This window comes from Culex quinquefasciatus, chromosome 3 (assembly GCF_015732765.1).
Source record: "Culex quinquefasciatus strain JHB chromosome 3, VPISU_Cqui_1.0_pri_paternal, whole genome shotgun sequence".
NCBI lineage: Eukaryota > Metazoa > Arthropoda > Insecta > Diptera > Culicidae > Culex > Culex quinquefasciatus.
The window spans coordinates 115,207,828-115,231,185 of record NC_051863.1 but is presented as its reverse complement, the minus strand read 5'-3'; the positions used below and the strand labels follow the sequence as shown (position 1 = coordinate 115,231,185).

The 23,358-nt window shown below is 35.9% G+C and overlaps 1 protein-coding gene across 6 annotated transcripts in view; it reads right to left on the bottom strand.

Moving 5' to 3' along the window:
- Positions 1-19,040, bottom strand: part of LOC6031304 — an 84,945-nt gene extending 65,905 nt beyond the window's left edge. For 2 of the 6 annotated variants that reach the window (XM_038264142.1, XM_038264148.1), the window contains exon 1: positions 17,986-19,033. The gene's annotated coding sequence lies outside the window, so the exon portion shown is untranslated. Of the gene's footprint in view, positions 1-17,985 lie in introns of all 6 variants that reach the window. The other 4 variants (XM_038264147.1, XM_038264145.1, XM_038264144.1 and 1 more) reach the window with 4 other exon arrangements.
- Between the last annotated feature and the right edge of the window lie 4,318 nt (positions 19,041-23,358).

Here is a 23,358-nt window from a genome sequence, read left to right as displayed (position 1 = left end):
TGTTTTGTTAACAAATTTGGCTTTAAACATCAAAAAAACCTTACTATCTGAAACACACATTTATTTCCGAAAAAGATCAGAGATAACGATTCAAAAACCACTGCAATCATAAAAATAATAAAAAAAAGTAATCTTGATGCAAATTTTTCCATATTAATTACATAAATGGTTGACCGAAACTAAACATTAGATTTGTTTACAGTTGTTGATAAAACTACGCATGTTTATTTAAAAAAATGTTTTTTTTTATTGATTTATTATTATTATAAAATATCATTTCAAACTGCAATTATGACGCTTCAGTTAAGTACAATTAACTATAGTTTTGATTAATTATAAATTCTTACGGCTTCAGCTTTTTTGGTACTATTAACATGAAAACAGCTAGATTTATACTCATAATTGAAAAAAATATGCGTTTAGGTTGATAAAAATAAGCATTTATTGTATGTTTCAGAGAAACTTTTGCTTGGATACACAGTTTTCTTCATTTTTGAAAGTTAAATTAACAGGGGTCCACTTTTGGAAAAGTTTTAATTTTAGTTGTCCTTATTGGACCCCCCTAATTTATGCTCGAAAATGGCAGTTCTTCGCTATATTTTAGTAAAGATCCTTTAACTTACATTATTTCGACTTGCTGAAGTTAAATAATCAGTCAAAAAATGATTGGATGGTTAATTCAATCATTAAATATAAATGCAGATTTGATGTGAAAATGCTAGTGGCCATGGCTGATTTCAGATGTCGAACTCAAAACACTTATTTTGGTAAAAAGGACAATTCAATGTCAGTCAACATTGTTTTAAATGATGCTGAACATGCCAAATAAAAGATTTGTAGACAACAACACGCTTGAAATTGTGATTTTATTGAATTTTTCATCAAAAACCCTTCAGAGGGTCCACTATAGGAAAGGGGTCCACTAATGGATAACGTACCCTATTTTGAACAGTTCAACGTGGAATAGAATTGAATCTATGCGTTGTCCACATCTTCATCAGGTTTGAGAAAATCTCAGTTTCAACAACAACAAAAATGCGGTGCAGCCCGGACTTGATTAGCCAAAAACCTGTGAAAAATATCTATTCGGATAGTCAAACCTTCAAACATTCGAATCAAGAACAAAAATATTGTTTTTCGTTGCACAGTGGGCGAAATCAGACCCCAAAGCTTATTGAACGCGGCTGGTTCCTTGGTACGAAAACTAGTGTCTCTTATGAAAAAAAAAATCCGTTTGATGATGGTTTCATCCACGAAATGCACTTGCGAGTTCAATCTTTACGATGAAAATATTTTCAGATTTTTAAAATCTGATTCAACAATTTTTACCAAAATGGGGTTGCAGATCTCTAATTTGATGTTTATAGTAAGAAAATTAAGAAACCTGCAATTTTAATTTTTTTGCTAAAAATTTGATTAAGGAATGTTCCAAACAAACCTTCGGAGAATCAAATTTTGAATAATGCAGGCTTAGGATAATCGTAGCTTTGGATAATCGAGTATGGACTGTACAATTGATTCTCCAACATTCGTTATAATATTAAAACAAAATAACTGGGAATTTAAAAAAGCGGTGCATTTGTTCTCTTTAATTAGTTAATTTTTATTTTAAAAAAATAAGGCAAAGCTAAATAAAACGAATTTAAACGTGTGAAGCAAACAACACCCCAACAATAAAGTTCATTTAAACCACTACCCCAACAATTCCACCTTCTGCGGTAAGGGCTCTCGTCAGAATCGTTTTGTGCCTCCAACCGCCTCCGTATCGCAATTTTGGATGGGCTTCCGCACTCATTTCCGGTCGAAATGGTCGACTGATGGCAATCGCAATAGAGCTAAACTGTACAACATCAGCAAGAGAGAAAAAAAAAGATCATTTCGAGGGCGGTTGCGTGCTCGGCCAGCCATCCCGATTCTGCAATTAATTCCATTCCGGTTCGTTCGCAAAGGGGGTGGGTGAGAGGTTAGGTTTTAGTGGATTTGCGGTTCTGCGGGCGAATCTCGCAGAGAATTTGGCCAACTGTTGTCCGCCCGAGCTTGATTAGTGCCATTTGTGGGAAAAGTTGTGTAATTGACACTAATTTCTGGAAATTGAAACGGCCAATATTAGATCTAATGACTGTTGATAATGAGGAGAATTAAGTTTCATACTTCACGTTTTTTTCTAATCGATGTTAGTGCTATTTTAACGATGCGATATTTATATGATTTTTTTTTTAATCTCGTCAAATTTAAAACCAATTATAATAAAACTAAGTCCAATTTTGACAAAATGTATAACATCATAGTCGTTCAATTAAATATTCACAATTAATCTCACAGGATTGCCTGCCAATCACCCAAGCAATACTGCTGCAGCTAGTAAATTGTAAATGTACATCTGATAGGAGCAAAATTCTATTCAGTTTCCGGAATTGATTGCTCTCTTCAGCTTATCAGACCTAAAATCTATGCTCTGCCTGATGCATGCAGGTATAAGTGAAGGCTTGTTCAAACAGAATCCACGTGAACCGGAAGATGAGTATACTCGTCTCGGTTTTCGTTCCGAACTTGATTAGTTTTCTGGATCCCTCTTCATCCACTTGTGGCTCACAGGGTAGCTAATTTTCATTTAAAAAAAATGACTGTTGGTCAACTGTCTTTCTTCTAATTCAACTGACTAAAGATTATTTATTTCTATGTTTCAAATTCTCACTCAAGGGCCACCGTGAACCACCCTATGCGCAGGAATTTACTGTGTTCCTGGAAGTAGATGTCATCATCATCATGGGTGGTTTATGGTGATATGCACGTAGTGTTATGTTACGATGACAGCACAGTATCCTATCCATAAATCATGTATGTGAAATTTGTGAACAAGTATGTAAATAAGTTATGGGCTAATTTGGAGACGGATGATGGGTCCTAGTGCAAGGGATAAATAATTAAATTGTAATTAAATTTTTGATGCAAAAATTTTTGATGGATTGATATCATAGGAACTATTGTACAATATAAAATTATTACTTTTTCGGTTCAAGCCCCATATTATTATTACCAATAGATAGCATAACGTTACTACCCAGAGAAAATTACAGAAAATGTAGGGGAGGAAATATTAAAAGTAATATTGCAATATAATGTTTTTTAAATAAATTTTCTCCGCTTATTTATGATAGTCACTCACCTCTTACTCTTAAACATTGATACAAATGAAAAAAAAAACTTATGCAATAATTAATCTCCCTAGTCTTGTAACTATAAGCGTTAAATAATATAATTTAATTAAAAAGACATAAAAAAATCTAACTTATCCGAGCCTTTCCTTTCTCGCATAATAAATGTTTTTTTTTTCAAAAATTGAAAATTGAAATTTTATTTATTTTTGATAAATAATCTATGGGTCATTCCAGGTCAACTGGATACACTTATGGACTCGACCTTCACCGAATTGGACCAAACTTGGAGGGAACGTTCTTCTACCGATAGTTGACAGAAATTGGTGCTGATTGGACCATCGCTTTATTTTTGGGTCCACCCTCTTTTTAGCATAGCATAGCATTGGTGTCTACCCGTAGCTGCTACTTCGTTATTGAAGGGAAATGCTTCATTTATAAAAATGATTTTATATCATAAGCCATTAAACATATTCGACAGCGTGCCTTCCGATCATCGATGATAGAATAGAAAGGACTTAATCCAGCAATACGACTTGCTAATCTCAAATAAATAGGTACGTTTTTAACAACAACCCTTTGTTCTTTATTTGCCTTCGCTTCTCGCTCGGTTTTCTTCAGCCTTCGATTGGAATGGGTATTCAAAATTCAAACGTCAGAAGACTTGACGCGTTTGTTTTTTTGATGGTGCTTGCTAATTATTTACATTTTTCGGGATTATTTTTCAAGTGAATGACTAACTAATGTGCAAAAGAACATGTTGTCGGTAGTTGGAAGCGATTTCATATCTTAAGCGCTTTGAAATCGTTAGCGAAAGTGAAAAGATATTTATCAAACACCTATCTTCGTCATATGGAGAGTTTGATGCTCGATTAAAGCTCCAAAATACTATTTAGGCTATAAACTTACCAGCAACCGCACCGCCTCGAGTAAGCACGCAAATTAATGCCATTTACTGGCCAAAAAGATCAAATTTAATGCACTTTTGACCATAATTTCTATTTTGCGAGATCATTTCTCATCATTTTGGTGGCACACACATTTACACGCAAGATGAGAGCTTAACTGCCTAACGAATGTCGCCATCAATATCTTTTCACTTGCGCTAACGATTTCAAAGCGCTTAAGATATAAAATTGCTTCCAACTACCGGCAACATGTTCTTTTGCACATTAGTTAGCCACTCATTTAAAAAATGATCTCGAAAAATGTAAATAGTTAGCAAGCACCATCAAAAAAACAAACGCGCCAAGTCTTCTGACGTTTGAATTTTGAATACCCATTCCAATCGAAGGCTGAAGAAAACCGAGCGAGAAGCGAAGGCAAATAAAGAACAAAGGGTGGCCACCAACACCACCAACATGCTGGTGCAGCGCTTGTTGGAGTGAGCAAGTGCTGCCAGGAAACTTTCGCTATACATGCTACTTTTCGTGAGTGTTTGCCTGAAATTTCATCAATTTTGGCAGCACTAAGCAGACCCAAAAGAGCGCTGGAAGAAAAAAAGAACTTAGCTGAAAATAGAAAAATGGGCGTGGCCCAATGCACTCGACTAATTAGAATGCATTTAAATGCTTGTAAAAAGAACAGCATAACTTTTAATAAAAGTGAAAATAAACAGAAATATTCACAAAAAGTTGCTCTACTCGTTGATGTACTTGGTTTTAGTGAATTTCAAGGAACAATCCAGATTATCCAGCATTACTCAAACACGACTGCTTATTAGGCTTAAAATGGGCATATTTCCCCTACATTGATAATTATGTAAAATTATCTGGGAAACACGATGGTGATAAAATAAAAAAATGTAAGAAATTGGTCAAAACTGAATTTTATTAACCTCTCAAAATAAGTATTCAGCATAAACTCACATGAATAAATTACAACCGATCTTGGTGCGCTTCGCTCCTTAAGAAAATTTTGTATTTTTTTAATTTGCAGAAAGTTTACTTAAATTCAATCCTGTCGATTGCAGAATGTTCAGGGAGCTCAAATCTATCATACCTTGACGAAACTGAAGCGTTTACTGACATCAACTTGAAAAAATATGCGAATTCCTTGGCATGAAATTTTAATAAATATTGTACCGGAATGACTTCAGGCGTCTAACTGAAATTAGTTTTATTGTGATTGAAAGAAAATTGTCTACATCCTCAATTTATACATTGAGGATGTAGACAATTCGTACTTGTAGATTTTAATTTAAAAAAATATCAATTATTTTTATTTTTTAAAGTTAGCTGTAGATTAAATGAAACTTTTTTTCAATTATCGCTCTAACGTTCCGCGCAGAATGTTAAAACTGGTACATTTTTTTCAATACACAGACTGTATTTGATGTTATTTTTGCATGCAGCAAATTATTAGTATTTTTATAACAAAACATTTCTTAATTAGACATAATTTATGTAAGTGTTGATAAATATTTTCTTTAATTATCTAACGATATAGGCTGGGCCGAATTTCTAGCTATATTTTAACTATTGTCTTACTTGAATTCAGAAAAATATTCGTACATGTAGTCAATAACTAGCAGTTGTTAGCGATATTTTTATTGAATTTGCAGTAAATTTTGTAATAATGCCTCACAAATTAATGCTGAGTGTTTTTATTTTCGCATTTAATCTGCCTAAAAATTTAACGTTTTGTACTAATTTGTTTTTTTTTTGCATGAAGTTGTTAAGTTACTGTTAAAAGCATCAAAACAAAACTTTTTTTTAACTGTTGTTATAAAACATGTAAAGTTTGAATAATGTTCTAAAAAAATACGTTGCATTAAACTAAAAATAATGAAAAGCATATTACAAATTTTGTTAAACATATTTAAAAAAGATGTTTAATTTAACATGAATTCCTGAAAAATAGAAATCGAGCAAAATTTTCACCAAGTTTTAAGCTTATATTTTTATTATGTTGTATAAAATTAAGTGTTGTATCCACTTACCATCACTGTGAAATCATCCGATAAGTCATCATCATCTACAATGGTCTCAGGTTAAGTTATTTTTCTTGTGGTTGGAAACAGAATTTTCACTAAAGTGAACCTTTTGCTGCAAATAGACATGTGAAATGTATTAGTAATTTAATACAATTCAATTCAATTAGTGTTTATTAGTAAATAATCAATTTACAATTTCGTGTTTCTTATAACCTAATAGAGTTTTGGAGTTCCTTTCAACTATGATTTGAACTATAATTCATTTTGATGTAATTGGATATTCTAACAATGGATTTGACATTAATTTAATACAAAATTCCTAATTTCGGCTATAAACTGAAAAAAGGAACGTAAATAAATGAAATTATATTGAGGAAAGAAGAAATATCATTTGCATTTGATTCAATTTATTCAACGTACTTTGATTCCTGAAAAAAATATTTTGAGTTTTACTTACCAGGTTATTGAGCAGTCGTATTTGCAACTAAACTTTCAAGATAATAATTATCTTCTTTTATATATTTTATATATTTTTATTTTTTTTTATATTTTACTTCATCTCTATTTTTATGTTGTTTATGTTGCTTACACATGGCATTTCTATGTATTTAATAATTGATGATTCTGGAAAAAAAATAATGGTTCATTAAGATTTTATCCGTCGTAAGCACGAAGCTTTTTAATGATTCAGTTTTCTAATAAGAATCACATTAGATAAATTATTGTGCAAAAATAAACCCATACTTACTTGGATTAACCAACATTTTGTTAAATTTGCTCGAGCTGCTCTATCCGTGAAGAGTCGGCCCGCATTTCCCTTCTATTGCCCTCTCGTTCCATCAAACATTCTTCTAACAAGTTCAACTCACTCGCATTGGAGGTCCTCATGGCAAATCGTCCTCTTGCTCTTCATAGTTTATCATCTGCAAAGAAATCATCAACAAACCTACTCACCAATTCCACCTCCCCAGTTGCAACACTTTGATGTGCCACTTCAACATTAGCTAAATAGTGTAAGTTTCACCTTTCACATCCTCTCACTTCATAATTAACAACACAAACTCAACAAATCGACCGCTCTCGTTCGAATCCTGACTTCAAATGACAGACGTAAACAAACCCAAGTTCATCTTTTAAATATTCAACCAAATGTAAATTATATTCAACCAACAAAATTTTTGATTTTCCTAAAACCAAAGCTAACAGTCGAGCACGTTCATTCGAGTTCGGGAAATCTGTTAGCTTTTTGCCTCTAGCATTTTCAACAAACAGGTTATTAACCTTCCTACGGTATTGGGGTCTTTTTCGGCCTTTTTGAAAATTAAATTTGCCTTAACTTTTGCTATATACATGCTAAAGCCTTGAAATTTTCTGACATTAAATTTATAGTATAAATACACATTTCACAAAACAAACAAACCTTGGACGACCCCTAGGGGAGCGTCCATAAAAAAAGTTACTTTAAAGGTATTGGGGTCCTTTTCGACCCCAAACTTTAAAAATGTCAAAAATCCAGTTTTTGACCGATTCCGGTTCTTTTGGTCACAAATGAAAGCTTAGAACGTCCTTTCTGAAACCGACCTGGAAACCCGGATTTGGTCACTGTGGCCACCGGGAATCTGCTACAACCGAAAAATGGCCTTTTTGAGACCCCAACTTTGACGACCTGTATCTCCGGCAAATGTCAACCAATCAGGATGCTCTGGGTTGCATTGGACAGGTATTGACCTGTACTTTGACCACAAATATTAATATCAGGGCCAGGTGACCTACCGGTTCCGGAAATCCGGAACATCCGAAAAGTTCATGTTTTACTGTTTTTCACATATATGTGATACCAATACTCTCATGATAGTTGAAATTGATCCATAAAACTTACTAAAAACACAATACACGATTGCCAGAACCACTCTGGAGTGTTGGTGGCCACTTCCGGGTAACCTGGAACCGGTTCCCGGGTACCCGATGAACGGCCAACTTGACTTTTTTGGTGAAAACCCATCATATTGCACATCAAACTCCATGAAATTGAAAGATATGTCCATTTTTGGTAATACCGTTGTTCGCTGAGCCATCCTGGCCAATCTGGAACCGGTTACCGGTGACCCCTTGGGGACACTTCCGGAATATGAGAGAAACCCTATCATCCGACATATCAAACTTCATGGAATTGAAAGGTATGTCAATCTACGGTCATGCCGTTGTTCACTGACCCATTCTGGCCAATCTGGAGCCGGTTACCGGTGGCCCCTCGAGGACACTTCCGGAATATGAGAGAAACCCTATCATCCGACATATCAAACTTCATGAAATTGAAAGATATGTCAATCTTCGGTCATGCCGTTGTTCCCTGATCTATTCTTGCCATTCTGGAACTGGTTCCCGGTGGCCCCTTGGGGACATTCCCGGAATATGAGAGAAACCCTATCATCCGACATATCAAACTTCATGAAATTGAAAGATATGTCAATCTACGGTCATGCCGTTGTTCCTTGATTCATTCTGGCCATTCTGGAACGTTCCCGGTGGCCCCTTGGGGACATTCCCGGAATATGAGAGAAACCCTATCATCCGACATATCAAACTTCATAAAATTGAAAGGTATGTCAATCTACGGTCATGCCGATGATCACCGCCCATTCGGCCATCATGGAACCGGTTACCGGTGGCCCCTTGGGGACACTTCCAGAATATGAGACAAACCCTATCATCCGACATATCAAACTTCATGAAAATAAAAGATATGTCAATCTACGGTCATGCCATTGATCGCTTATCCATTCTGGCAATTCTAGAACTGGTTCTCGGTGGCCCCTTGGGGACATTACTGGAATATGAGAGAAACCGTATCATCCGACATATCAAGCTTCATGAAATTGAAAGATATGTCAATCTACGGTTATGCTATTGTTAGCTGACCCATCCTGGCCAATTTGGAACCGGTTACCAGTGGCCCCTTGGGGACACTTCTGGAATATGAAAGTAACCCTATCATCCGACATATCAAACTTCATGAAATTGAAAACTACGTCAACCTACGGTCATGCAATTGTTCGCTGACCTTTGGTTGACATATCCATGAATTTCATGAAGTTTGATTCGTCGGATAGTAGGGTTTCTCTCATTTTCCGGAAGTGTCACAAAGGCCACCGGAACCTGTTCCAGAATTGCCGGAATGCATAAGCGAAAACTGGCATGACCGTTTATTGACACATTTTCCAATTTCATGAAGTGTTATATATGTCGGATGATGGGGTTTCTCTCATATTCCGAGTGTCCCAAGGGGCTACCGGTAACCAGTTCCAGAATGGCCAGAATGGGTCAGCGAACAACGGCATGACCGTAACTTGACATATCTATCAATGTCATAAAGTTTGATATGTCGGATAATAGATTTCTCTCATATTCGGGATTGTCCCAAGGGGCCACCGGAACCATTCCAAAATGGTTTAGCGAACAACGGCATGACCGTAACATGACATATCTAACAATTTCATGAAGTTTGATATGTCGGATGATAGGGTTTATCTCATATTCCGGAAGTGTTCAAGGGCCACCGGTAACCGGTTCCAGATTGGCCGGAATGGATCAGCGAGCAACGGCATGACCGTAGATTGACATATCTTTCAATTTCATGAAGTTTGATATGTCGGATGATACGGTTTCTCTCATATTCCGAAATGTCCCCAAGGGACCACTGGTAACCGGCTCCAGATTGGCCAGGATGGGTCAGTGAACAACGGCATGACCGTAGATTGACATATCTTTCAATTTTATTAAGTTTGATATGTCGGATGATAGGGTTTCTCTCATATTCCGGGAATGTCCCCAAGGGGCCACCGGGAACTAGTTCCAGAATAGTCAGAATGGATCAGGGAACAACGGCATGACCGAAGATTGACATATCTTTCAATTTCATGAAGTTTGATATGTCGGATGATAGGGTTTCTCTCATATTCCGGAAGTGTCCCCAAGGGGCCACCGGGAACCGGTTCCAGATTGGCCAGAATGGATCAGCGAGCAACGGCATGACCGTAGATTGACATATCTTTCAATTTCATGAAGTTTGATATGTCGGATGATAGGGTTTCTCTCATATTCCGGGATTGTCCCCAAGGGGCCACCGGGAACCATTTCCAAAATGGATTAGCGAACAACGGCATGACCGTAACATGACATATCTAACAATTTCATTAAGTTTGATATGTCGGATGATAGAGTTTATCTCATATTCCGGAAGTGTTCCAAGGGGCCACCGGTAACCGGTTCCAGATTGGCCGGAATGGATCAGCGAGCAACGGCATGACCGTAGATTGACATATCTTTCAATTTCATGAAGTTTGATATGTCGGATGATACGGTTTCTCTCATATTCCGGAAATGTCCCCAAGGGACCACTGGTAACCGGCTCCATATTGGCCAGGATGGGTCAGTGAACAACGGCATGACCGTAGATTGACATATCTTTCAATTTTATTAAGTTTGATATGTCGGATGATAGGGTTTCTCTCATATTCCGGGAATGTCCCCAAGGGGCCACCGGGAACCAGTTCCAGAATGGTCAGAATGGATCAGGGAACAACGGCATGACCGAAGATTGACATATCTTTCAATTTCATGAAGTTTGATATGTCGGATGATAGGGTTTCTCTTATATTCCGGAAGTGTCCCCAAGGGGCCACCGGGAACCGGTTCCAGATTGGCCAGAATGGATCAGCGAGCAACGGCATGACCGTAGATTGACATATCTTTCAATTTCATGAAGTTTGATATGTCGGATGATAGGGTTTCTCTCATATTCCGGGAATGTCCCCAAGGGGCCACCGGGAACCAGTTCCAGAATGGCCAGAATGGATCAGGGAACAACGGTATTACCAAAAATGGACATATCTTTTAATTTCATGAAGTTTGATATGCAACATGATGGGTTTTCACCAAAAAAGTCAAGTTGGCCGTTCATCGGGTACCCGGGAACCGGTTCCAGGTTACCCGGAAGTGGCCACCAACACTCCAGAGTGGTTCTGGCAATCGTGTATTGTGTTTTTAGTTAGTTTTATGGATCAATTTCAACTATCATGAGAGTATTGGTATCACATATATGTGAAAAACAGTAAAACATGAACTTTTCGGATGTTCCGGATTTCCGGAACCGGTAGGTCACCTCGCCCTGATATTAATATTTGTGGTCAAAGTACAGGTAAATACCTGTCCAATGCAACCCAGAGCATCCTGATTGGTTGAAATTTGCCGGAGATACAGGTCGTCAAAGTTGGGGTCTCAAAAAAGTCATTTTTCGGTTGTAGCCGATTCCCGGTGGCCACAGTGACCAAATCCGGGTTTCCAGGTCGGTTTCGGAAAGGGGACGTTTTAAGCTTTCATTTGTGACCAAAAGAACCGGAATCGGTCAAAAACTGGATTTTTGACCATTTTTTTAAGTTTGGGGTCGAAAAGGACCCCAATACCTTATGTGTGATTTTTTTTTAATACCAAGGGAAGGTTAAATTAATACTAAATTTTAGTTATTCTAACGGAATATTGGCAGTAACAAGTACGTTTTTGTTAAAATTAACGAAAGTAAAATCAACAATTTTAATTGTTAAAATTTCTGGGCACGGTCTCTCCGTGTAATATTAAAAAATGGGGAAAAAACAAACCACACCCATCTTTTAGCTATCTAAGTTTACTCCGGCCTATGATTTCTGGATTTATCGACTCCAATCGAGACCCATTTCTGTTTTTATTCCTTCCAATCTTTGTTCAATCCTCAGCGCTGCCGTAAATAAACACAACCCGTTGGACAATCCATTCTCTTCGCACATAAACATGGATCCCATTTACGAAAGCCCCGAAATCTCAATTTATCTTGTTCAGGCTAATATTTTTCAGGTGTTTGACTGTTTTATTTTTTTTCGAAACCTTTAGCTTTACTTTTCACATTTTCCCCTCCGTGAGCCTCCCGAGAAGCGGCACTCAATTTTCATATTTCCATTATGTTCAATCCAATTCCGACGCACCAGCGCGAACCGGGGCGAGCGAGGGCCCAACCGGTAATCCAAGGATTTACGCCGGATGCTCCGGAGCAAGCCGGCACGGGCTGCGAGGGAATGCTGCCGGTGGCGCCTGGTGAAGCCACGTCGTGGCAGTAATGTTGGCTGGGGGTGGTTCTGGAAATAGTTTTGCATCATTTTACTAACAAATTTAGTGAAAAACAACATATTTGATTTTTAAACATAGAATAACTTAACTAAGAGAAACTAAAACCACAGAACCACCCTAAGCGTCACATTTTCACCTCGTTGTCTGAAATCATATATAAGAATAACCGTGATGCTGGGGGTGGTATTTCACGCCACGATTTTCATAAACGTAAATTTTCCACACCCCAACGGGTGTGTTCATATATTCGGCTCGGCTGGGTCTGATAACCATAATTTGTGAAAATATCGACAAAGCTGAGGGAAAAAGCGAACCTTATTTATTTGACTGAATTCAATTACAGATTTTAACAGCAGATTACGTCCATTTTTTAACACAGAACGATGCCAGAAGTTTTCAATTCAGCTCATTATGTTTTGTTCACTTTGAACATGACACTTGTTGAGTCCCTCATAATCTTATAAGTGACAAGTAGGATGCCAACAATATGGGACCCTTTTTCCAAAATCTAGTGAAGACAGGCTGAATAATGTTCATCCTTGAGATATTTTAGAACTCTGGTCTAAATATAATTAAAATCCGTCAAAATATGCCCAGGCATAGGTTGTGTTGTTATTATTATATTTATATCTGGCAGTGCGTGGCCTAATGGTTACGCTGTCCGCTTTGTAAGCGGATGATTCTGGGTTCGATTCCCATCTGATGCAACCTTCCATCGGATGAGGAAGTAAAATGTCGGTCCCGGCCTTGGTTGTTAGGCCGTTAAGTCATTCCAGGTGTAGGAGTCGTCTCCATGCCATAAGTACAAACAACACACCGAACCAAGCCTACTCCGGTGGAATCGCTGGCGGCGGTTGGACTCGCAATCCAAAGGTCGTCAGTTCAAACACTGGGGTGGAAGGTTCCTTGGAGTAGAAAGAGGTTTGGGTGCTCTCCCCATTCAAGCCTTCGGACTCCTAGGTTCGAGCAGAAACTTGCAATAGAGACCACAAAAGACCCGGGGGTTGTTAATGTGGATGGTTTGATTTTTGATCTGGCAGCTTAAACTTTCATGGTCATTCGCTGCTCTAAAGGCGACTTTTGTATGGAAAAATCGGAAAAATGTATAGAAACCCCAATTTTCTTACGATTTTGTCTGCAGTGTGCGCTACTTTCATTGAAATATTCCCACAAATGAGATTCTGGTTAGAAATTTAATGCCCTTCGACTTTATCCAACATAAAAAGCTGAAATACTCGGTCCTGAAAAAGTCAAGGGCTTTATCTCTCAAACTTATGACAGCAAAAATAACATCTTTAAATCTAAATTAAACTCTTTCTTTAAACAAATAATAGCAGATTGCTTTTTTTTAATAAAGGCTATTTCCATTTTAAATTCAAATTTCGGGTCTAAATATAAAAGTTTTCAAGCAAGAGGTATCTCCAAATAATGATTAAAATATAAATATCAGTTTGTAAAATTTCAATTCAATGAATTCTTGAAAGTTTTTATTTCCAAAATATGTGATATTTTATAGGAAACCTAGATGTTTACAAATTAATATAACACCCTGGATGCCAACACGAAGAAAAAAGATTGCCCAAAATCGTGAACAAGCGTGCATGAAAATGGGAACCTCGAACAAAGTGTTCAAATCCCATGGTACGATTTTGAAAAACGTACCATGAAATTTGAACACTTTGTTCGAGGTTCCCATTTTCATGAACGCTTGTTCACGATTTTGGGTACTCTTTTTTCTCCGTGTATGAATGTTATATCCACTCCAAAATGTTTAATTAGCAATTGTATGGTATTAAATATATTGTCATTTGATTGAATTGAAGGTTTACAAAAATGAGATAAGATTAATTTATATCACATTTCCAATGTGTTATGTGTGTGCCTTCTTTTTTGACCTTTTTTTTTGCAGAATTCACCTTTTCATGAGGTTTTTGTGACTTAATGAGCATGAGTTTCTGAGCTAATCGTAGTGTGGTCCGAAAAATGGCCATCTTCGACATTTTTCGCAAAAACGACTTTTTTCTCCGCGCCATTTAATCCGATTTTAGCTGTCTGAGACGCAAAGGAAAGGTGATTAGTTTGGCTATTTGGAAAAAATAGAAAGAAGTTTCAAAAGTCTAGCTTGACATTTGAAAAGGTCTTATGAAAACTTAAAATGCTGTTTTGAAGGTCTCGGGACCAAAGAGCCTATGTCTGAAAAATATTTTTAATTGATTCCTCGGAAAATTTTATGAAGACATGTTATCAATACTCTGAGATACGATTTTTTGAAAATAAAAACAACTTGAAAATTTCAGCGATGACCTATACATGTTAGGGAACCAAAAGTTGCGTATTTAAATTGCGAAAATTTTGGTACCCTAACATGTATAGGTCACCTCTTAAATTTTCAAGTTATCGCTGTTTTAGTGAAAAAAGACGATTTTTTCCCGTTTTCGTCATTTTCCCATTTTTGCACGTGGTGCGTCGAAATCCCCAGTTTTTATTTTCAAAAAATCGTATCTTAAAATATTGAAAACATAACTACACAATTTTTTAAAGTATTATGTATAATTATCCGAGGAATCAGGTAAAAATATTTTCAGACATAGGTCCCGAAACCTTCAAAACAACATTTTAAGTTTTCATACGATCTTTTGAAATGTTTAGCTAGATTTTTGAAACTTCTTACTATTTTTCCCAATAAGCCAACCTAATCACCTTTCTTTTGCGTCTAACACAGCTAAAATCGGATAAAATGGCGCGGAGATATAAAAAAAGTGGTTTTTGCAAAAATCGACGAAAATTGCCATTTTTTGGACCACCCTAACACGGCGTAGGTCACCCTAACGGCCAAACAAAAAAATACGGGTCTGATTATTTCGGCCAAGGAACCTCCAGAAAAATTTGGGCCCGATCGGAGAACTTTTTTTCGAATTGTGCTGTTTTCGTGAGGAAATGCTGAAAACGTGTATAATGCCCAAAGATGATGATAGATCGAACGGTGAAACTGTCTTTAGATGAAAGGTCGAAAGGATAAAAGTTCAAATTTTGTATAATCAATCTGTAAGTTATATTTCTTTATACTTTTCAAAATATTTTTCATTAAACAGTCTAAAAAATTAAAAAAAGAATTTTATCCATTTTGCCTTTTATCTTTAAACTTGAACAGTTCTTTAATTTTGCTTTTGAAATGTGTCGTATGTTTATAATCCCTTTTTTGATTAAAACATTTTCAAAAAGGCTATTCTTTTTTCAATATGCTTTTTAAGTTATCGAATTCCCTTAAACCAGGGTAGTTCTGTGAATAACCTTTTTTTGTTTTTTTTTATGATAAATTCCGGCATCATAATTAGAAAAAAATGAATGAAAAATAATTCTTCTTTTTGCATTGTTTCATCAGAACCAGTTTTTGAATAAATTTCAAACGAAAAGGTTTTTTAAAACTATCATATTATGCTTTGTTTCAGAAATGGGTAACTTTTAAAAGATTTCTAAAGCATACAATTCAATGTAGATATTGTATACTAAACATGACTTAGTGAATTGTAATGAAAAATAAATCACGATTTATAAAACGCTTTATCAAACAACATGTAGAAAACAATTTTTTGATTGATGCATTCTGAATCAAGATTTTAATGGTTTTAAAAAACAAATATGGCCGCCAAATTATCGGCCAGGAATGATACCTTTTTAAAGCCTTAAGCAAAAAAAGCAAAGCAATCCACTTTAACGACCCCCGGGTCTTTTGTGGGCTCTTTTGCAAGTTTCTGCTCATTTCTAGGCGTCCGAAGGTTATGTGTGGTGAGTCACCCAACATCTTTTTTACGCAGCCTTAAGCAAGTCATTTAAATAATGCTTAGTAATGTAACAAAAATCACTTTCAGGAGGGGGTGTATTTTTTAAATGGTGCCCTTTATTAATTTGAGGATGCATTTATGGGTTTTGACCAAAAATGGCTATGCATATAAAAGGAATACGAAACGTGTATGCAAAGTTTTAAGCAAATAGAGGAATACCGTCAAAAAATGATACACCTCTCGGAATGTTTTAATACAGCAATTCCATTTGAAAAGAGCCTAAACCGAAAAAAAGTTCTCCGATCGGGCTCAAAATTTTTCTGGGGGTTCCTTGGCCAAAATAATTAGACCCGTATTTTTTTGTTTGGCCATTAGGGTGACCTACATCTTGCTACGGTGGTTCGAAAAAAGACAATGAAAATGAAAAATTCAGCAATGACCTATACATGTCTGGGTATCAAAATTTTCATAATTGAAAGACGCAACTTTTGGTACCCAGACATGTATATGTAGGTCATCGCTGAATTTTTTAAGTTATCGCAGTTTTAGTGAAAAAAGTTGATTTTTTGCCGATTTCGTCATTTTCCTGTTTTTGCGCGTGGCGCGTCGAAAAACCCAGTTTTTATTTTCAAAAAATCATATCTTGGAAACGTACGTTTCGACATCGCCAATTTTTTTAATGTTATGTGAAATTTTCCGAGGAATCCGATAAAAATATTTTCAGACATAGGCTTTTTGGTCCAGACACGGTCAAAACACCATTTTAAGTTTTCATACAACTTTTTCAATAGTTAAGCTAGATTTTTGGAACTTCTTACTATTTTTATCAAATAGCCAAACTTATCACCTTTCTTTTGCGTCTAAGACAGCTAAAATCGGATGAAATGGAGCGGAGATATGATTTTTCAAAAAAAGTGATTTTTGCGAAAAATGACGAAAATTGCCATTTTTCGAACCACCGTAGCAAGATGTAGGTCACCCTAATGGCCAAACAAAAAAATACGGGTCTAATTATTTTGGCCGAGGAACCCCCAGAAAAAATTTGAGCCCGATTTTAGAGCTTTTTTCGGTTTAGGCTCTTTTCAAATGGAATTTCTGAATAATAAAAACAATTTAACGTAACACTTTTAACGTATAATTGTTCATAGATAGCTTAATAGATTCTTAGATAACATTTTCCCAAAATATGGTGAAATTTTATTAACTGTACTTAAAATGAATATCGTTTAAAAATTTACTGAATCACCCCCCTTAGAGCGTGCAACATTGGGTAAAATGAAACTAAAATGATGCTCAAATATTCAAATACAAAAAGATAAGGTCAAAACAAGTATCTAACAGTGTCTCTTGTTCGTGGGAATCGACATGTTAGACAGCTGCCAAAATGACAGATTTGTTCTAGGAAGGCGATTTTTCAGCTAAGTCATTTACAGATGCATCATACACTACCCGTTTACTTAGAACTTAGTTTCATAGAGAAGAATCTGAGAAATAGTAAAATCCGTGAAAAAAACCACTTGTCCCAATCTCACCCCAGACCCAATGTCACCCCCACTGATAATACGGATAATTAATAGTCACCAAAAGTTCCACACATCATCCTGCTAAGATCTAAACGGGTCTAAGGCATAATGTACGGAAATTATTCAATAATTGGAAAACACGTTTGAAGTCGTTACCGGCTAAATGCACAAATTTTAAGATACTTTTGCTGTCTATAAAAAACATATTCGGCAATCAGTAACGCCCTGGAAATAATTTTCATCTTTCTTTTTTGTACTTTAATTCGGATGTTGAATTTTCCTGTATACATCGCAGCGCCATTGGATATAATGCTCTCATTTTTTTCCATTAGCTAATTTCTCTCAAATGAAACTGGTAATACCGCCAAATCGTTTGATGCTTGATTTTCCATCCTCTCGTTTTTGAAACTCAGCATACTCATTCTGAAACTCACCTGTCTAATTACTTTCCAGCAGGCGTTCCTGCACTGCTCGTATATCCTGCCAAGGTGCGCTGGCAAAGTAATCCCTCTAAATAGCCTCCCAGCGACACCAAACACACAGCAAACGCCACATTTCCAATCCCAGGACTGCTTTACAATAGCTTAATTTTACATCCTTTTTTCCCACGTAAAAGCTTCACAAACACATTTGGATTTTTCGTGCTCTATTTACTTTTTGCGCTTTGTAATTTTCACTTGAAAAATCACACACACTCATACCCACCCACCTAGATTAGAATTTTCCACATTATCTCACACAAGCCCATCAACATCATCATCATCATAAACCATCAGACAGACAGATCCTCGCCGAAGGACGACTCACTCACTTTTATCTCGCCTCACTGAAAAGCTCTTCGCTTTTCCATTAACGGACCACCTCTCCTGCTGCAGCAACAGCATCAGCATGGGAAATGCTTGTTTTCCCTCGGCTTTTCCTTTCCTTTAATTGTGCGAATCCGACAACGACGGGCTCCACATGCTTTGGGATTTACCTTTTTCTTTTTATTCTTTCAGTTGAGCCTCTTCATCCCACACCCACACAATAATCACTCTAAAGAAGCAACAACAAAAAATAAAAGGATCCTCACGCAAACATTAAAAGAAACTGTTGCTTCACCGGATCCCTCCCAGCATCCAGCGAGGTTTTTCCTCTTTGTTTGTCGGCCTTTAAAGAGTTTTCCGTGCTTTTGCTTTACATCCTTCGCACCACACAACACAGTGGCAATTCCATCACACAGTGAAAGCTAATAAATTCGCCTCCCCTCTAAAACCCAACAATAAAGCTCACCGACACACAACTTTGATGAACAAATTTCACTTTCCCTTGTTTTTCCTCAAAGATTTTCCCAGAGCGCTTTACTCTGGGCTTTCCCGTTTTTTTCCCCACACCCCTTCCACTCCAGAATTTATTTTTAAACCACACACTCGTGAACGCACCCCGTCGATCGAGCTTCAAGATCCCGGAGAGCTTTTCCAGGCAAGAGGGAACCGATTCTCGCGACCGCACGCTGATAACTAAAGTCTGCTGCGAGCAGCATCTCAGCAGCATCCTTACTAGGCTGATAAGGGGATGATGATGCTCTTTTGCTCTCTCCGAAAATGAGAAAATGAGAAATTTAGATTGGGCGAAGACCTGGAGAGTGGTCTCAACAGGTATCTTGTAAAATGTTTGATTTATCATTTAGTAGCGGAATTGTTTTTAAAACAATCAAGATGGACTAATAATAATGAAACTGTCAAAATCTCAATTTTGAGAAACATAAAAATAGGAACGAAGTCTTCATTTTTTTTAGTTTTGTCTGACTTGAGTATAAATCTCTACATAGTGCTTATTTATCATTTTTTTAAATTGTACCGAGAAGCAAACAAACATGTGTCAACAGATGGAGCATTAGGGATATTTGACATGTTTGAAAAAATAAATCAGGGCAATTCTGCCGAAAATGAACAAAATAATTGGAAGTTAATTAAATGTTGGCATTTTTTGTAAGTCAACTGGGGCGATTAAGGACACATGTGTTGAATTGGGACAGAAGTTTTAGAAATGTTGGAGCATAATATTTTGATATTTTCGAGTGATTATGAATGTGTGCATTCATTTCCAAATTAGAAGCTTTCATGTGCTCTTAAACGTGCTATCCGTATTCAGACTGTAGTCCTGATTCGCCCCAGCTGACGGTACTTTTTCTATTGCCAAAGAAGACATTTTGCATCATTAGTTTTTTCATCCATTTGTCCATACGAAAAGGATATTTAATAACCCGATTTAATCCCACCTGGAGTGAGATAGAGCCTTTCTTTCTAAAGAATATAACAATGGTAGAACTTGTTTCAGTTCAAAACACCGACTTTGTTCATTTATAACAGGGGTGCCGAAAGTTATTTAATAACGGGCCAAATTTAAAGCTCACATGAGCTAGCGGGCCAAAGGTGAAAAACAGATTATTTAAATGAAACTAAATTACGTTGTCTTGATCTACAAAACTGAAAAATAAATTTATTACCTGATTTTTTTAAATTACTTAATTTTTTAAAACATTTTTGGCATTAAAATATTAGAGAACAACAAATTGCATTTTTTCAACCGTTTTGTTAAGAAAAGTCTCTAATCAATTGGTTCAAATTTAGAAGAATCAACAAAACTAAATAAAATCTGAAAAATATCATCCAAAAGCTTATCATTGCCCCACCAAACATTGAAATCAGGTTAGGCCGCTGACAATATTTTTGTAAGATGTTAATTACCACGATCTTGTCAAGGTTAAGGGGTGGTTAAAGAAAATCAAAATTTCATTCATATTATTAAAATGGAATAAGGTGCTGAATTGAATGTTCTTGTATTTTCATTAAACTTTTAAGGCCCTTGAAATTATCTCTAAAGTGTATGTCCCTCGACTCTGGCCAAAGTCGAGGAGGGGGCCAAAAATACAAAAATACATAAATTTAAATAACAGGCCATGCTATTCAAATTTTAATGAAAAAAAGAATTTTTAAATGCATTCTACACCTGTCCAGTTGTATTGCAATCAATAGTTTTCCAAGTAGTTTTCAAACTATCAAAGTATTGACGAACTTTTTATTTTCAGCCGAAGGATTTTTTAACTATCAATCCTCCAATTTAAAAAAAACTAATAAATTTTTGGTCAAATATTTCAGATTCCAAATGTCCAACTGAGTACGAATTCCGAGCTGAAAGGTTTTTAAGTGCAAAATAAGTGTTAGGCTGGATGGAAGCGCTTTTGCTTTAAAATTAGTATGAAATACCTATTTTGTAGCTTATTTATTAGTTTTCTTCAATCAAATTTAAACGTTTTATAACTCATTTCCAAAAATGTTTACTAAATATTTTGAGGAATTTACTATTCTCAATCACATTTAAACTTTCAATAATATAGAATATAGATATTTGTGTCGTATAAATCATTTCTTTTATATTAACAGAAAATGAAAAAGGTTCACAAAAAAGCTAAAACCAAACAAAAATCAACAAAAATCTTGATTTTCAAATCAATAAAATGTTTTATTGATTCAAATATGGCTTATTATTCTGGCAAAATAATAAAAATGCATCTTCAGAAATATATAACAGATTGATTTCACGATAATTTCATGTTTTAACCTTTAAAACCACTCACTTACTCACGTCACTCAAACATTATGCTATTTTTCCTATGTCTTTTTGTTAAAAATAATATACTGCAATTTTATTTCATCATGATTTCTATCTGTAGCCAAAAATTCATAATTATTTTTTTAAATGAACCAAACCATGTGTTTTTTTATTCAAGGATGGTAAAAATATTATTTATAATTTTTGTCCCTCGCTTTGGTCAAGGTCGAGGGGAGGGCAAATATTAAATTTCCAAAATTGGGTGGGCAAAAAATCATTGAACAAAATTGAAGATTCGATTGTAAATTTATCAAAATACATTGTGTAATGCTTATTCATGTATTTTAAATCAAATAACTACTTTTTAATTTTTCAACAAACTTTGAATTTTCTGACCACAGATCGGTACGAAACTTTAAAATTTGAAAAAAGTAGGGTTTTTGTCCTTATTTCGCCCTAGTACCTAATTTTGGTCTACCAAACTTAATTCAACGAAATTGTGTATCTCATTAAATCTGGCAGAAATCTGCCACTTTATAATGATTCGTGCTATCATTATCTTCATTTTGGTGAGCAAATATAATTCACTTTTCCCTCTTGAATTAGAAATAATGCTAATACAGCTATACATTTGAAAAGAGCCTAAACCGAAAAAAAAGTTCTCCGATCGGGCTCAAAATTTTTCGGGGGTTCCTTGGCCAAAATAATTAGACCCGTATTTTTTTTTTTGTTTGGCCATTAGGGTGACCTACATCTTGCAAAAGTGGTTCGAAAAATGACAATTTTCGTCAATTTTAGCAAAAACCACTTTTTTTTTTTAAATCATATCTCCGCGTCATTTCATCCAATTTTAGCTGTCTTAGACGCAAAAAAAAGGTGAACTAATTGAAAAAAAATAGTAAGAAGTTAAAAAAATCTAGCTTAACATTTGAAAAGGTCGTATGAAAACCTAAAATGGCGTTTTGACCGTGTCTGGACCAAAGAGCCTATGTCTGATAATATTTTTATCGGATTCCTCGGAAAATTTCACAACACGTTGTAAAAATTGGCGATGTCGAACCGTACGTTTCCGAGATATGTTTTTTTTGAAAATAAAAACTAAGATTTTCGACGCGCCACGTGCAAAAACATGGAAAATGACGAAATCGGCAAAAAATCAACGTTTTTCCCTAAAACTGCGATAACTTAAAAATTTAATCGATGATTTATGCATGTTAGGGTACCAAAATTTTCGTAATTCAAATACGCAACTTTTGGTACCCTAACATGTTAGGTCATCGCTGTTTTTTTTTAAGTTATCGCAGTTGTTTTTTTTTGCCGATTTCGTCATTTTTCTGTTTTAGCGCGTGGCGCGTCGAAGAACTAAGTTTTTATTTTCAAAAACTCATATCTCGGAAACGTACGGTTCGACATCGCCAATTGTTTCATAATTTATGTGAAATTTTCCGAGGAATTCGATAAAAATATTTTCAGACATAGGCTCTTTGGTCCAGACATGGTCAAAACGCCATTTTAAGTTTTCATACGACTTTTTCAAATGTTAAGCTAGGTTTTGGAAACTTCTTACTAATTTTCTCAAATAGCAAAACTAATCACCTTTTTTTGCGTCTAAGAAAGCTAAAATCGGATGAATTTTTTGAACCACCCTAGCAAGATGTAGGTCACTCTAATGGCCAAACAAAAACTACGGGTCTAATTATTTTGGCCAAGGAACCCCCAGAAAAATGTTGAGCCCGATCGGAGAACTTTTTTTCGGTTTAGGCTCTTTTCACTTTTTTCTTCGCAAATTGCTACTTGCCCATTAGGTCCAAAATTTTCACCACTTTTGCTTACCGCTTCGTGACACTCAGCGTCACAGTGTTTATCGCTCAGCACACGAATGAGAGCCGTCCCTTGAATCTCCAACCACCGGCAATATGTTTTTATTGGAGGGTTGCACATCCCGTTGCAAAAACAATCACTAAACTGTCACCAAATCAATAAAATAACTGATTGAAGTTACTTCATGTATTATAAGCAAAGCTGCCTACAGCAGCCTTTGAGAATACATCAAACTAAAAGTGCGCTTGGCCCAAAATGGGGACAAATACCCCATGGCCTTTTGAAAACAGAGATTTTTTGAAAAATGACGAAAATTGAAAAACTTTGAAGGGGTGGTCCAATTTGGTTCGAAATCGTTATTCTTGGAGAGCGTTCTTTTGTTACGTAATGCA